The sequence below is a fragment of the Ixodes scapularis genome, unplaced genomic scaffold (genome assembly GCF_016920785.2).
Source record: "Ixodes scapularis isolate PalLabHiFi unplaced genomic scaffold, ASM1692078v2 PGA_scaffold12__126_contigs__length_90152505, whole genome shotgun sequence".
NCBI lineage: Eukaryota > Metazoa > Arthropoda > Arachnida > Ixodida > Ixodidae > Ixodes > Ixodes scapularis.
Genome location: NW_024609838.1, coordinates 47,681,969 through 47,697,787, shown reverse-complemented (window position 1 = coordinate 47,697,787; position 15,819 = coordinate 47,681,969). Strand labels below are relative to the sequence as shown.

The 15,819-nt window shown below is 43.2% G+C and overlaps 1 long non-coding RNA gene across 12 annotated transcripts in view; it reads right to left on the bottom strand.

Moving 5' to 3' along the window:
* The window catches only part of LOC121835378, a 69,773-nt gene that overhangs the window by 34,233 nt on the left and 19,721 nt on the right, over positions 1–15,819 (bottom strand). For 2 of the 12 annotated variants that reach the window (XR_006077574.1, XR_006077567.1), the window contains exons 1-3: positions 5,459–6,313; positions 4,908–4,989; positions 846–917 (exon numbers count right to left, since the gene is read on the bottom strand). This is a non-coding gene — a long non-coding RNA (uncharacterized LOC121835378). Of the gene's footprint in view, positions 1–845; positions 918–4,793; positions 4,830–4,907; positions 4,990–5,458; positions 6,314–9,353; positions 9,398–10,039; positions 10,098–13,246; positions 13,289–15,819 lie in introns of those variants that run through there. The other 10 variants (XR_006077570.1, XR_006077578.1, XR_006077568.1 and 7 more) reach the window with 9 other exon arrangements.

Here is a 15,819-nt window from a genome sequence, read left to right as displayed (position 1 = left end):
GGAGAGGTTAAAAGACTGGCTTTAAACCTCTATAAATGCTTATGACTGCCGTGCCGGTTGTAGGCAGTTGCAAGTGTGTGAACCATGCCTGCTTTCTTCTGCAGTAATACACTGCACAAGGAAACTTATTGTATGTTTCTATAGTTGCAACACAAGAATGCGGTGAGACTGGAGTATTCAAGTTCTAGTGCGGTGAATCACAGTTTGCTCTTCTATTTAGGCCTGCAAGAATGATGTCCTGGGAATAATAACAACATCAAGCCTATACAAACAAAAACACCTACCTGCTTCCAATCATACTTTGAAAAGACCTTGTTTTTTAAGGCATGGCCAATAAAAGAAAAAGCTGATGGCCATAGAGAATCTTCAGTCACAGAAATAACACTATATACTGCCATATATGTCAGGATAGACCATATCCCAAATTAACCATGCACAAAAGAGAATGCTGAGAATGTATGAACATACACTGCATGTGCTGGTGTCTGCAAGCGAATCTGTTCAAAGGTAAAAATCTAAAATAAATAGCACATTGCACACACATTCCTCGAAACCCTATTTTGGTTTTTTGCCTCGAATCCTTTATGCAGAGAAGGCAAGCGTGTGCAACATGTGTACCTACGTTTTCAGCATTCCCCTTGGTGCTTGGGTAATTAGCAAAAAGTCTATTGCTGAAGTTGTGTCAAATGTGTGTCCAAGCAACACACTGTGGTCGTTGCAGACATCGTGCTTGCAACGGATGCTGTCAAAGCTACAGCTCCTGATGCAAATTTCTGAAAGGGCCATTAGAGGCAAGCACACATGTCAAAACGTCGGTGAGGGGGGGGGGGGGGGGGGCAACTTACCGGTGAAATTCCGCTGCCTCAAAGAATCATGACCACCTGTGACATCTTCGGGCGATAGTAGCTCCTGGGGTGCTATTAGAAAATAAGATGGATTGTTAGGTACAAATCTTCTAATACTCAGAATTTAAAAAATAACTATCAATTGAGTGCAGAACCCTCAGATGCATCTGCTATATAAATGCTTGTGCAGCGAGAGCACATTCGAAAAATGCGACCTCCTGCTGAAAATAACAATGTATGTATGCTTTACATGCAGCATTTCTTTGCAGAGCTGGTGGTTGCATATTATCACTGTTCTCGAACTTCCACTTCTATGGTGCACAACCATGTGTTCTATGTTGAAATAGAACACAGGGCTCTCAAACCAATAAGTGTTTTCACGACAATGTCATACCTACAAGTGTTCATTCTGTTGTTTGTTTGTTTTTTCCTGTTTTTATCTCTTGAGACATATGATAGTTATCTCTTCGCTGTTTTTGTAGCTCGCTTTGTCAAGAAGATGAAAGAGAATACCTTGTCAAGCAAACAACTGTTGGCTTTTTGTCTGCCTCCCAGCATTTGTACTTGTACAGGTGCAAATAAAATGATTAATTGATTGATTGAACTAACACAAAATGGAAGTGCAACAATCTAATTCATTCCCTATAATCAAACAACAGAATTCACGTTTGAAAACAATACAGGTGCCTTCACTAAGGGAAGAAAAAGGTAAAATGTAGGCTTCAAAAAGCAAACATATTGTAGCCAATGGCGTCATGTCACTTGACACTCAGCAGACTACTTCCCGCTGCATATGCTTAGCTGTTGGCATAGGCACATAGCCCCCTGCTTCTCTCATTCACCGTCCTCTCCCCCTCCCTCTTTGTGTCACACCCTCATGGAGCTTTGGGAAGCAACTTGAAGCCAATATATATTTTGTTGCAAGTTAAAAGCCTGGGTCATCTGTATTATATTTTATGTCCCTCTTTTCTTGCCCAGTTTTCTCGCTAGACTGGCCAGGCAACAATCAAATGCAGGCGCACTTACTGCTCCCTCTCTTAAATCTAGGCTCTCTCCGTCATCTCCGCCGGCATGTTGTCGTTAGCGCTCCGAACGCCTCTATCGGCATGCCACAACGGCTTCTCCGCGTGCAATGCGGTAAAGCTGCTTCCCAGATAAGGAGCGGAGAGCAGACGACAGCCTTTCCCGCATCTTCTACTGCCTGTTTTGGGTGCCTTCTTGGTCGTGACAGTAAGGTGCGGCGGTCTGAGACTTAGGGCCAGTTGCACCAATGCAGCTTAACGCAAATCAGAGATTAGCAGGGAACCTAAGCCGAGTTTTGGTTTTGTTCTGTTGCACCAAAATCACTTATCGCTAAACCTAGCACTAAACCATGCCTATCGTGAGCGCTCAACATCGGGTACTTTACTTGGTCGTTTCTTAATCCTGGATTTAAAACATGCCGGCTGGTTTGTGGCGGTCTACACGGTGGACGAAATTGGTTGTACAAAGTGTTTTAGGCTACAGCAGCGTGAGAGCCTCAACAGAATGACCTTCGATTGCGACAGATGCAAAATATTATGTGAAGTGTTTATCGACCCGTTTTCAAGTTGACTTTCCAGTCTCAGTGTGTGTTAGCCCTAACCAGGGAAGGTATGCAGATGTGGGGCTCACGCACGGCTCACGTCCATCTTCCCATTGGTTTTTATTTCAGCGTGCTTATTCGTATGCAGTTATTTGCGCATATCTGTAACGTATTGCTATTTACAACCTTGTTTATCTTAGAGCGCAGCTCTTAGGCACCCGTTTCCGGCTTGAGTGGAGTCGGCGTAACCGCACGGTGCATTATGGAACACTACCCATGATGCAATGCGCAGGGAGGAGGATGAGGGGGAGGGAAGGAAGGAGGAGGAGGGGGAAGAGAAGGAAGGAGGGGAGGAGAGAGGAGCTTGAAGGATGAGGTGAGGGGGAGGTGAAGGAAGATGAGGAGGAGGGGAGGAGTAGCAGGGAGGATGAGTGGGTGAGGAGGAGCAGGGAGAGGGGGTATACCCTCCCCTCAGTACCCTTCCCTCATCTTCTTTAAGAGCTGTGCTCTAATTCGGCGTTACAGGGTGTTGTAAACGTCAGATTTTTACTTTCAATGCATTTCCTTTTTTCCAATCAGCGCGTTGAATAGCGGCAGTGCACGATCTCGGCGATCAGCCGATTGTAGCCCCATTCTTCCGTTGTCATTAAATTGCGGTGAACAACGCATTTAGACAATAATGCAACGAAAAGGCTATTTTTTTTTTTTTTTTTTTTTTAGTGTTAGGACAATTTTTAAGAGAAGTTTCTTTGTCTCCCGAGTAAAATCTTAGCTTCGGAAAACTGTGTCGTTCTACAGTCGAAACTTATCTGGTGACCGCACTTTGTAGCGGCGACAAGAAATCATAACGACTAAGATGCGAGATTTGCTCAGCACTGTATTAGGGCAGGCTGTGGGGGGTGGTGCGAAGAGATGACTGTTCTCATAGACACAATGTGATGACCTAGTGTGAGTTTTCATACTTCAAAGACTGCCACCGCCTTACGTTCAACTAGGGAGACAGGCAGTGTACTGTGCCACAGCTCACACGCCATGCCCCTCTGGGTACAGATGTTACAACATGTTCTGCAGTACCGTAGAAGCTAATAATCGTTCAGTAATTGTATTTGCACTTCGATATATTTAAATTGTTGTCAAAATTGAATACAATATTTACTTTTATTTTTGGGGTGCACTTTGTTGCAATGCACATAAGTTGTGTTGTGAAGTAGGCATCATGAAAATACCCAGTATTTCTGTTTTCTGGCTGCACTTGGAAATTTTTTATACAAATATGTATGGTTAAATTATCCTTGGCAAGCAACTGGACCCCAGCCCTAGACTCAAGCCTTGCTTATTCCAGCATCTGCTCATCTATTTTCTTAAGGAAATAATTCAGGTACTAACAAAAACATGAAATGGTTATGAAGGCTGATCGGGAATCTGAATGGTTTATTTTGGAAAATCACGTAGGTCATAAATGACCTAAGCTTAATGTGATAATCCTAGTGTTGGTTTTCATGATTGAGATCTGAGGCAGAGCAGGTGAAATAGAAAAGAAACTTTGTACAATGTCTAGGTCTAAGGCACAGCTTGTATTTGTTTGCTAAAAGACAGAACTAACAGACACTTAGAAAAACCCTCAACACCTAGGCATAGAAATTAGAACAGCATAATAGAACCAGAGGAATGAAATGCACGACTGCCACAGAAAGATGGAACTTTACCAATCTGGGGAAACTTTACGTAACACTGACTATTTAAAATAAGTGAGAAACCAGACCGTAATGCAGCTTGCTTTTTGAACTAACCTAAAATTAACTATCTTCAATTTTATGAGCTAACAAAATATTGACTGATGCAGCACAAAGAAAGTCAGAAGGTCAAGTTACAAGGTTACATGTAAAGACCCCAAGTTAGCAGTCATGCTGCATATGGTAAGTTTTCTTTCTGCAGTGGAGACACAAACAGTCTAATTTCATAGCTGACAGATTCATCACTCTCTGAAGGCTAACAACCCATTTAATTTTGACTTTTATGACCATAATAAGGTCAAAGTAGGAAAGTTTTAACCTACACAAAGATATACCAGGTGTTTCTTTCAAAACTTAACAGATTTGTTTAAAAAGCCGTGAAAGTTACACTTATGCGGTTTGTGCAGATGAGTTATACAGCCAGGGGGATAGAGTGTTGGGGCTAATTGTAACGATCAGTCAGCTAATTATTTAAAATTCGTTAATTAACTTTTTAAATAATTAAAAATCGACACATAGTTCCAATTAGAAACTTGCTAAGCGCCATTGAAAACCACTAAATCAACTCTTTTTAGAACATAAAGCATGGGCAGCATTTTACGTCGTTCTAATGAAGCGCTCAATTTGGATGTGTTTCTAGGTTTCGCTTACTTATCCGAGCACATCTCTGCGCCCGCAATCCTGTCCCCTCCCCCTCCCCTCCCTCCTCCTCCTCCTCCTCCTCCTCCCCCGGTAGTCGCGGCGCAAAGCCACTCCCTCGCTTACCTTGTAGCATAGAGGGAAGTTGGGCGCAACTGTGTTGCACGTCTCAGTCACTGTCGAGCAGGACCGTGGGAGCAGAGATGCACTGCAATAACAAATCGAAACCTAGAAACGCGTCCACATCGAGCGTTTTCATGGAACGCTGTAATATACAGCCCCTGCGTTATATCTTTCGAAAAAGAGTTGATATAGTGGCCTTAGGTGACGCTGAACAAGTTTCTAATTGGAACCACATGTCTATTTTCATTTATTAAAAAGTTAATTAACGAATTTTACTTAATTAGCCAACTGATCGTTACAATTAGCCCCCTATACTATGTTCCCTTGGCCGTATACCTCACCTGCGCAAAACCGCTTTAATGTAACTTTCATTTTTTAAAACAAAGCCACAAAGAGTGTCTTGGTGTAAATGCTATATGTATTCCGTTACTAAGATTGGCTCATGAAGTAAACTAAACAATGAATAAGTATGGTTGGAGCCAGAATGCAGACGTTACGAAGGATCCATGTCGTACGAGGGTGATTAAAAACTTATTTCACTTTGGTCAACTTACACCTTCTGTTGGCTGCACTGTCTTATCGGCACTTTTCATACAAGGTTGCTGTATCTCCAGTCACTGCTGTGCAGGCTTGAATCTGTTAAATCAGTTCAGTTGGGACTGAGGTGCTAGGAAGAATGGCTGTCCCATGCTTAATTTGTACAAGTGAATCAGTCATCGTTCTCGTGATATGAAGGGGTGTCCAGTAATTCCATATATATGAATATACCGATATCCATAAAAAAAACTTTGTGCACAGTATTATGGAAATGTAAATGTTTTCTCGCAAAGAAATGCGTTTGAATGGATACAGAAGTTCTATGAAGAATGCACGAGTGGCAGTCATAAAGGAGCCAATGCCCATCCATTTCGACGACTGAGAATGACGTTGAGACACATCCGCGAGAGGTGTTGAGACACTTCTGCAAGGCAATGAGGGATCTCCAGAGGAAACTCAAATGCTGAAGATAATCAGAGTATTGTCATCGTCCCCATATCATAGTCAATCATTGGTCTTGAATGGTGCTATTATATTCGAGTTCTCTATTTTGTGACCACACTTGCCTCCAGATGGCTCCAACGTACTGAGAACTACCCCGGGATAGTCATCGGCCTCCGATTGAAGTCAATAATTGGTCTTGAATGGTGCTATGACAACAAAGTTTCCTTTCTGGTGAGCCAACTTGCCTCCAGACATCTCTGCAATGATGAAAACTACCTCGGAATGGTCGTAGTCCTCCTATTGTAGCCAATAATTGGTCTTAGACGGTGCTATGACAACGAAGTTTCCTTTCCGGTGAGCCAACCTGCCTCCAGATGTCTCTGAAATGATGAAAACTACCTCGGAATGGTCGTCGTCCTTCAATTGTAGACAATAATTGATCTTAGATGGTGCTATGACAACGAAGTTTCCTTTCCGGTGAGCCAACCTGCCTCCAGACGTCTCTGAAATGATGAAAACTACCTCGGAATGGTCGTCGTCCTCCAATTGTAGCCAATAATTGGTCTTGAACGGTGCTATGACAACGAATTTTGCTATCTGGTGAGCCAACTTGCCTCCAGACGTCTCTAAAGTGCTGAAAACTACCACTGGATGGTCGCTGTCCCTAAAGTGTAAACTGAACTTTGAAAAAAAAAATGTGGTCGTTAAAATTATTAAAAATCATTTGACAATTTTGTAATCCTGACATGTTGCAAAGGGACAGATGCTTAAGGAACTATATCATGTAAAATTTACTGAAAGGACAGATATAAGGGCACTGCTATTCTGATTTCAAATGCAGCACTGATAATAGGCACATTCAAGTCCCACTAAGTTTGTGCTTAGGTCTTGCACTTAGGTGTTTGCTGCTCCAAAACAGTGTTTTGGAGCAGCAAATGTGGCCTTTGGAGCGGCCAAGATAGTGTGTTTTGGAGCAGCAAAAGTGGCTTTTGGAGCAGCGAAAACAGTGTTTCGGAGCAGAAAAAGTGACTTTTGGAGCACACATTCTTAGAAAAATAAATATTTGTTTTAAATGCTGGACAAACGAAGGGCACTTTGTGTTGTGTTGTGATGCGACGTGTTTGGGCGGAATTCGCTGCTTGTGTTTTTGCTGCTGAGACATCCCACAAGTATACAGTGCTGTAAGCGTTGCCAAGCAATTCTGAAAAAAAAAAACAAAAAAAACACTTGCTTTCGTTTTACTGGTTTTCAACGTGGCAGATCTTCATAAAAAGTAAGCAAACGCAAGACATTAGATTGCAAGCGTCCTGGATGGTGCCTCTCGTGCAATCATGTTCACATGCACGTGAGGGCAACTTCGGCAGGCTTGCACCTAGACGTGCTTCGTCGCATGAGCAGAGACAACGGCTGTTCGACCGAAACCGAAACCATGCCACTCCGCTTTGTCGCCAACTGGTTCCCAAAATAATATACATGTACAAAATGTAACTGTCCAGCATACGACAAACAGTCCAGCGGTGCGTGCTTGCCAGGCCGGTGGGCGAGGTACAAGCTAAACACACAAAAAAAAAAGGACCTGAGCGTATCGATGCAAGACATTGCGAGCCAGGGTCAAGAAGTTTTTGGAGCGCTTTGTGCAACGACTGAACTCGAGACAAACAAGCGTGCTGTGCAGGTTCAGCGTGCAGGCATTGCCTTCTTTGCTTTAGGTCACTTATCATCAACATTCTTTCGCGGCAGATTTTTCACGTACCGGGGTCCCTCTCGGGAGAAAGCCCACCGAGAGAAACCTAGGTAATTATTATTTCGACACAGCAGTCATTGAGTTAAAGAGGGATTTTTATAGCAGCGTATGATTTAAACAAGAGCAGGAATGTCGATGCGTTTCAGTTTAGAAAGCATTATATCTGCAGCAAAGTGGGGACGGCAACACACGACGTCGCGCAACGAGAGTTACTTTGTGAGCTTTGTGAGCACAAAGTAACTCTTGCCACGTAAAAACGTGGTTTTGTTTCACAGCATGACGGCAAGTCTGGAACCCGACACACTAACGTCGGAGTGTCCGCGCACACGGCCGCGTCTATCACTAAAAAATTAAAAAAAAGAAAAAAAGACGCGAGATGAGATTCCCGAGACGACGAGAGTGCGAAACGCGAGACGGCGGGAAAAATCATGCAAGACTGCATAGATGATTGATGCAGGGTACTTTGCGTCGGGCAGCGTCTTGTGCCACCTAGCCAACGCATGCTCAATTACGGTTCTCAGTTTAGTTTCGTTTTTGAAAGGCGACCAAGATTGGTCCTTTTGCGCAGGTTTGGCACAGATTAGCCATATTCAGGGGTGGAAGCGGGCTAGAGCCTTTTGTAGCAGGGCTGGGAGCAGCAAAAGTCCCAATTTGGAGCAGTTTTGGAGCAGTAAAACGCTCGCTTTAGAGCAGCTCGGGAGCAGCAAAAATAAGTTTTGTAGCCGTAGAAGTAGGTTTTGGAGCAGGTCACGGAGGTCAAAGAGGTGACTAAAAGTGATTTGTTGTTGCTAAATGTGAAAATGAAGCAAAAATATATGCATGCACATCCCAGAATAATTTTCAAGCAACATACATACACATTTTTCTATTTCTATTGCATTGAAATATGGAATAGTGGCAATTTATGCAAAGGAAAGGCTTTGAGAACCATTCCGGCAGCAGGCAGAGTCATGATAGACTTTATATGGGAGGCCCCGACAATAAAAGCCTAACTTGAGCCACGCCAGTACAAAACCGTCTACTTAATAGACCAATTGTAAACATGTATCCAGAAAACTAAACCACTGCAAGGTGTCAGATAAACTACCTTCGCTGACTACAGCTTTTGTTTAATAAAGAATACACATGTTCAATCACTACTTAAAAAGCCCTCCCTATTGGAAAACAACAATATAAACAGCGTATTATGGATATTGGTAAACAATATCTTTTTATTGTATTGCAATACAATACAGACAGTGTATTGGAAAACATTACATTTATTGTATTGTATTACAATAAGGATTTGTTATGGGATTCCAATATCCATAATACGCTGAAAATATTGGAATCCAATACCGTATAAACCCCTATTGGATCCCCATGTGTCGTATGGGGATCCAATAAGGGTTTACGATTCCAATATACTCAGCGTATTATGGATATTGGAATCCAATATATTATATCGGCTACCAATAAAACTATATGCGAGTTGGAATATCACGTTCAGCACGACATTTCTTTGCAACGCAGTCTCTTCTTGTGTGTATTTCTGAGTGATAAAAGAAAAAGTGTTGTTGTTGTCAAATGATGAATAAAGAAGCAAAACACTGGGCTTATCCATACCAAATATATTTAACATATTCCTGAACTGGAGGATCTGGCATTTACTGCAAAAGAAAGTTAATTGTTTAGGACCCTCATTCAAAAACTTGCTGTTTGAAAACAGAATGTGAAATCCTCACCTTTTAATGAAAGCAGCACCTGCTAGCTGTAGCCATATAGAAACTGCAAAATAAAAATTTGTGATTAGTTCGCAACAAGTAGCAATCCTTCACTAAGCTGGATAGATTCAAAATTATGTCTGCGTTTGATTGTGAAAAAATAAGCTTCCATTCCACTGCCACGGATCATTCTGAGCTCCGTCAATTAAATAAACCTATCGGCTCGTCTGGCTTTACAGTTCCTGCTTTGCACCTAACCACGGTGAAAGATACACTCTTTAGGTGAGGACACGCCGGGGCTGAACGCGCGGCACGAGGAATCAAATAGTGTTCGTTCGACGGGCATCCGAAAGACTGCATCATTCGACTGCCACCGTGCCCGCGACTGACAGTGTCACCGGCGGCCAAACGGCGGAACTGTGTGACAGCAAAAAATCATTATCTCGTTGTCATGACACCCCGGTACACCATGGTCTTTCTGCACGTGTGACAACCTCGCTGGAGCTCTGCGCGTGTGGTACATAAGGCGGCACGAGCCGTCTTGAACGTGCCCACGGGTCGACGAGTCACCTGCTGGCGTTGCTTGAAACCAAAGTGAGAGAGTGTGAAGGGCGAACTTCATCGGGCCGTGGCCAAGAGCGCGCTGTCCTCACCTGAAGAGTATTATCTTACACCGTGCACCTAATTAAAGTATCTGGAATGCTCACCTTTGAGGAAAAACGAACTGGTGCTTGCTTGCTTGTAGGCCGTGGAAACTGGGACAAACTGGGAGAGAGATTTGCGATTAGTTGCGTTCAAGTAGCAATTACATTGAGTAGCCCCGTAAAGTACACTAAGTCGATAGGATGGAAGCTTGGGCGAGTTGGTGAACCATACTTGGCGGTGACAGCGCAGCAAAATTAATCTCACACCAGACACTCAGGAAGACAAGCACACGCGCTGAACTTACAACTCTTGTGTATTCGACTGCTTCATTTTTCTCTTCAACGTCTGGGTTGACTTTTCAGAACGTGATAAGTAGAAGAAGTAGCACGAAATACAAAGGAAAATTCTAAAGAGAAGGCAAAAGAACAGTAAAAGAGAAGACAAATGAAGAAACGGAAAAAATATCTAAACGAAACACTTTTCCAAATTGTCCCTCTCCCTCATCGCTATCATTTAGATAGAAATTGGAGCTCTTTGGTCGACAGCACTATAGAAGGACTACTTACAGACTTGTCCTTCAGCTGTGCTATCCTTTCCGCTTCCATTATTTCTCTAGTCAATGCGTCTCTACTCCTACCTATTACAGAACAATTTTCAAAATGTGCTATACAGCCACAATCGCGACAATGGATTCCCAAGTGTCCAGCTACGACTCGGTGGGTGTTATAAAAATGCTCTCTTAAACGATCATTCAAACACCTTCCAGTTTGGCCTACATACTCTCCACCACATGAGAGTGGGACAGAATATACGACTCCTTTAGTACAATTTACAAAGCTCTTTTGGTGCTTTTTCGAACAACCAACTTCCTGATGTGCCGATCCATTTACCTTCCTGCACAGGCTTAGAAGCTTATTTGGTGCTGAAAAAGCAACATTAATGTTAATGCAGTTACGTATCTTTTTTAGACCGTGCTAAACTTTATGTATATATGGAACAATGGCCATCCTTTTCTTTTCTGTATTGCGTTTAGGTCGTTCACCCCATCTTATTCTCTTTAATAAATCCTCTGCAACGGCTGTAAGTAATGCACTAGGATATCCTGTTGACTTTAACCTGGCGATTTGAGCATCAAAGCTAACCTTAAGTGAATGAATACAAGACTTATTAAGCACACTGGTGAGACATAATTTAACAATGCCTCGCTTAACAAGCTTGGAGTGTGCTGACTGAAAATTAAGAGGTTTCTTCCCCCTCGGTTTGTATGACCAACATACATGATGCTCCGAAAAAATTAATCTGAGGTCCAAGAACCGTAAGGAACCTTCTGTGGAGAGCTCATGAGTGATTTCTGGTGGATCTATACACGATTTACAACAGGAACGAACATTAGAGACTAATATTTGAAAGTCCTTAGCTGCACAATCTAGCACAATCAAAAAATCATCTACAAAGCGAAACACCTTCACAACAGAAGAAGCATCTAAGCTACGTGAAAGGATCCGGCCCCGATGCGCGAGGTAAAGGTTGCTCAAAACTGGTACTATGCATGAACCAATGCATACCCCTGCTTTTTGGAGAAAGGTGTTACCCTCCCAACATGCAAACATAGATTTAAAATATACGGTGAGCAGTTCAAGGAAACCACCTTGCAAAAATCCCGACGCGGTCTGAAAAGCAATAAGTCATGTATTCATTCAATTAAGGTTAGCTTTGATGCTCAAATCGCCAGGTTAAAGTCAACAGGATATCCTAGTGCATTACTTACAGCCGTGGCAGAGGATTTATTAAAGAGAATAAGATGGGGTGAACGACCTAAACGCAATACAGAAAAGAAAAGGACGGCCGTTGTTCCATATATACATAAAGTTTCGCACGGTCTAAAAAAGATAGGTAACTGCATTAACATTAATGTTGCTTTTTCAGCACCAAATAAGCTTCTAAGCCTGTGCCGGAAGGTAAACGGATCGGCACACCGGGAAGTTGGTAGTTCGAAAAAGCACCAAAAGAGCTTTGTAAATTGTACTGAAGGAGTTGTATATTTTGTCCCACTCTCATGTGTTAGAGAGTATGTAGGCCAGACTGGAACGTGTTTGAATGATCGTTTAAGAGAGCATTTTTATAACACCCACCGAGTCGTAGCTGGACACTTGGGAATCCATTGTCGCGATTGTGGCTGTATAGCACATTTTGAAAATTGTTCTGTAATAGGTAGGAGTAGAGACGCATTGACTAGAGAAATAATGGAAGCGGAAAGGATAGCACAGCTGAAGGACAAGTGTGTAAGTAGTCCTTCTATAGCGCTGTCGACCAAAGAGCAGCAATTTCTATCTAAATGATAGCGATGAGGGAGAGGGACGATTTGTAAATGTGTTTCGTATAGATATTTCTTCCGTTTCTTTATTTGTCTTCTCTTTTGCTGTTCTTTTGCCTTCTCTTTAGAATTTTCCTTTGTATTTCGTGCTACTTCTTCTACTTATCAAGTTCTGAAAAGTCAACCCAGACGCTGAAGAGAAAAATGAAGCAGTCGAATACACAAGAGCTGTAAGTTCAGCGCGTGTGCTTGTCTTCCTGAGTGTCTGGTGTGAGTTCGATTTTTCCTGCGCTGTCACGTTCAAGTACACTAAGTCGGAAAGATTAAAAAAATTACATGCGCGGGACATAGATAACCTCTTGCGACATAACTAGGCATACGTCAATAGCGCTCGCGTGTATTACAGAAAAATAAGCTTCAATGAAGGAGCCCCCAGTCGTTCTGAGCTTCGTCAATTAAAAATGCTCTACCGGTCGTCTGGCTTCAGTATTCCTGCTTCGGGAATCTGGGATTCTCACCTCTGAGGAAAAGCAAACTGGAACCTGCTGGCTCTTAGGCCTTGGAAACTGCCAGAAAGATTTGCGATTAGTTGCGTCCAAGTACCAATTTCTTTGACCAGCCACCTACAGCACACTAAGCCGGATAAAATCAAAATTACATGTGCGTGACATAATATGCCTCTTGTGACAAAACTTGGCACATGTTTTGTCGCCTACAGCAACACTGAAGCCAGACAGACAAGCGATACGGCATATTTAATTGACGGAGCTCAGAACGACTGGGGACGCTTTCACTGAAGCTTGTTTTGCTGCAATACAAGCGTGTATTGCAGCAAAACAAGCTTCAGTGAAAGCGTCCCCAGTCGTTCTGGGCTCCGTCAATTAAATATGCCGTACCGCTTGTCTGGCTTCAGTATTGCTGCTTCAGAGCAATCCAGAAAATCTAGAATCCTCACCTTTGAACAAGAATGAACTGGCGCCTGCAGGCTTGTGGGCCGTGGAAACTGCAAGAGATTTGCGATTAGTTATGTTTAAGTAACAATTTTTTTGAGTAGCCAACTACAGCACACTCAAAATTATATGCACTGGACATAGATGCCTCATGCGACGAACTTCCTTCATCCTTGTTTTCTGTTAACTCTGCCCACCTTCACCACCCGCCTCCAATTTCTGTGCTACTTTTTAAATCTCGATTCCCTGGTTCCCAAAGGCCATGCCATGGCTTGTGCCACTCACAGGTCTGTCAGCTCTGCAACCGGCGCCATTGTGGCAAAGACGCCAAAGCACCTGGCGCTTATGTGCTCTTTTAATATTTTGAGCATGGCTCAAAACAGGTGTATGGGTGTCTGGTATGCCCTTTGCTTATTTGCGGATCGTTTCGAATCAGAGGGTAGGCGCTTCTGCGATCTGAGCGCATGCTCGGTTTTTTACAATAGTTGAAATTGAACTCTGCAGGAATTTTCAATCATAACAAACAGAATGTGCATGCCAAAAGGCATAGCAAATGAAACATCCACCGTCTATCTATTTTCGGTTCTTGTCCGCAAGAAGCTGTCGTATATGTAGCCTTCCTTGCTTAAGCCACTCATCCCTAATGTCCCGGTTGGGTCTCGTCCTGATGAATTGTCGGTGGAGACCTGAGGTGCAGTCAACATCAGATTAGACCTTTTGAGACAGAACCATATACTTGCTGGAAGGAAGTACACCCAAACGAATTTTAGACACGTCATTTATAGTGAGTTTTAAAATGAGAGGCCTGATGTAAAATGAGACGTCAATACTGATGCACCAATTTTGCGAACCTAAAATTTTGAAGGCCTTGTCCCCCTAAGGCACATGAATCCCGGCATGTGGATGAAATTTTTACCTTAAGATCCTGACTCAATGCCCATCCCCGAATATTTGACCACCACACTTTTAGAAAAAGATAACTTTTTAGAAAACACCGAGTCATCGACCACCCCTACAAAAGCCTGAACCAAGCCTACTAGTACCGTGGCTTGTTTGCTCCGTGCCGCCTTGAGTTAATTCGGGCTGACAATTTTTTTTTCAAATTGAACCCACATTCTTAGTTTCGGTTTCACTTGTAGAGGCAGGTGGATACTTTTGTAAAGCTTCCTCCCTATGCGCTTCCGAGTCAACATTTTTGCAATGGCCAACCCCCGGGCTTTGATTTTTGCGCTCCTTGACAAATGCTGAAACTCATATAGCAGTGATGTGATTGGCCTAAGCCGTTTTGGAGCACCTTTCGGAGCAGCCAAAACAGTGTTTTGGAGCAGCAAAAGTAGCTTTTAAAGCAGATATTCTAATAAAAATAAAAATATTTGTTTTAAATGCTGGACACGCGAAGGGAATCTTGCTCGCCGAAATAAACCAATTATGGTCAAGTTTGGCCACCTGGGAGTCTTTCAAGATGTAACTGAAATGCCAATGACATGACACATTTCTTTTTGGTTTTCGAAACATTCTGCAAAGCTGGAGCAAGCTTTGCTTTAGCTTAGGGTAGTATTGAATGTCCAATTTTAATGTCCCCAAAGAGACATTGCGACATCCCACAAGTGTACAGTGCTGTAGGCATTGCCAAGCAATTCCGAAAAACCGCTTGCCACCGTTTTACTGATTGCCGACGTGCCAGATTTTCGTCAAAAGTAATTAAATGTAAAACACTAAATTGCAAGCGTCCCGGCTGGTGCCTCTGTCGTGCAATTATGTTCGCATCGTTGGTTCGCATGCACGTGAGGGAAACTCCGGCAGGCTTGCAGGTGCATGTGCTTTGTCGCGCGAGCGAAACGGCTGTTTAATCGAAACCGAAAGCATGCCTCTCCGCTCCGTCCCAACTGGTTGCCAAAAATCTATGCAAAATGTAACTGCCCAGCATGCGACAAAAAAAGAGTCCAGCGCCGCGTGCTTGCAAGGCCGGCAGGCGAGGTACGAGCTAAACACAGAAAAAAAGAACCTGAGCGCATTGATACAAGACATCGCGAGCCAGGTCGCTTTGTGCAACGACTGAACTCGAGACAAACAAGCGTTCTCTGCGGGTTCAGCGTGCGGACATTCCCTTCCTTGCTTTAGCTCACTTCAACTTTTCTTCAGAACACATTTTGCACGTACCGGGGTCCCTCTCGAAAGAAAGCCCACCAAGAGAAACCTAGGTAATCAATACTTCGACACAGCAGTCTTTGAGTTAGAGAGGGATTTTTGTAGCAGCGTATGTTTTAAACAAGAACATGAATGTTGATGAACATGCGGCGGTCCTTATGTTTCAGTTTAGGAAGCTCCATATCTGCAATGTCGTGTGGCCATTGATTTCAGGAGCGAGAGCTTCAGCTCAAAAAGCAACTCCCGCCGCGCCAAAACATAGTTTCGTTTCACAGCGCCACGTCATGGCTGGTACCCAGCACGCTAGCGTTGCAGCACACACACACGCCAACATCTATCGTTAAAAAAAAAAAAAATCGCGAGACGAGATTATTGCTTACGAGACGACGAGAGCATGAAAGAAGAGACGGCATGGCGGGAAAAGACCATT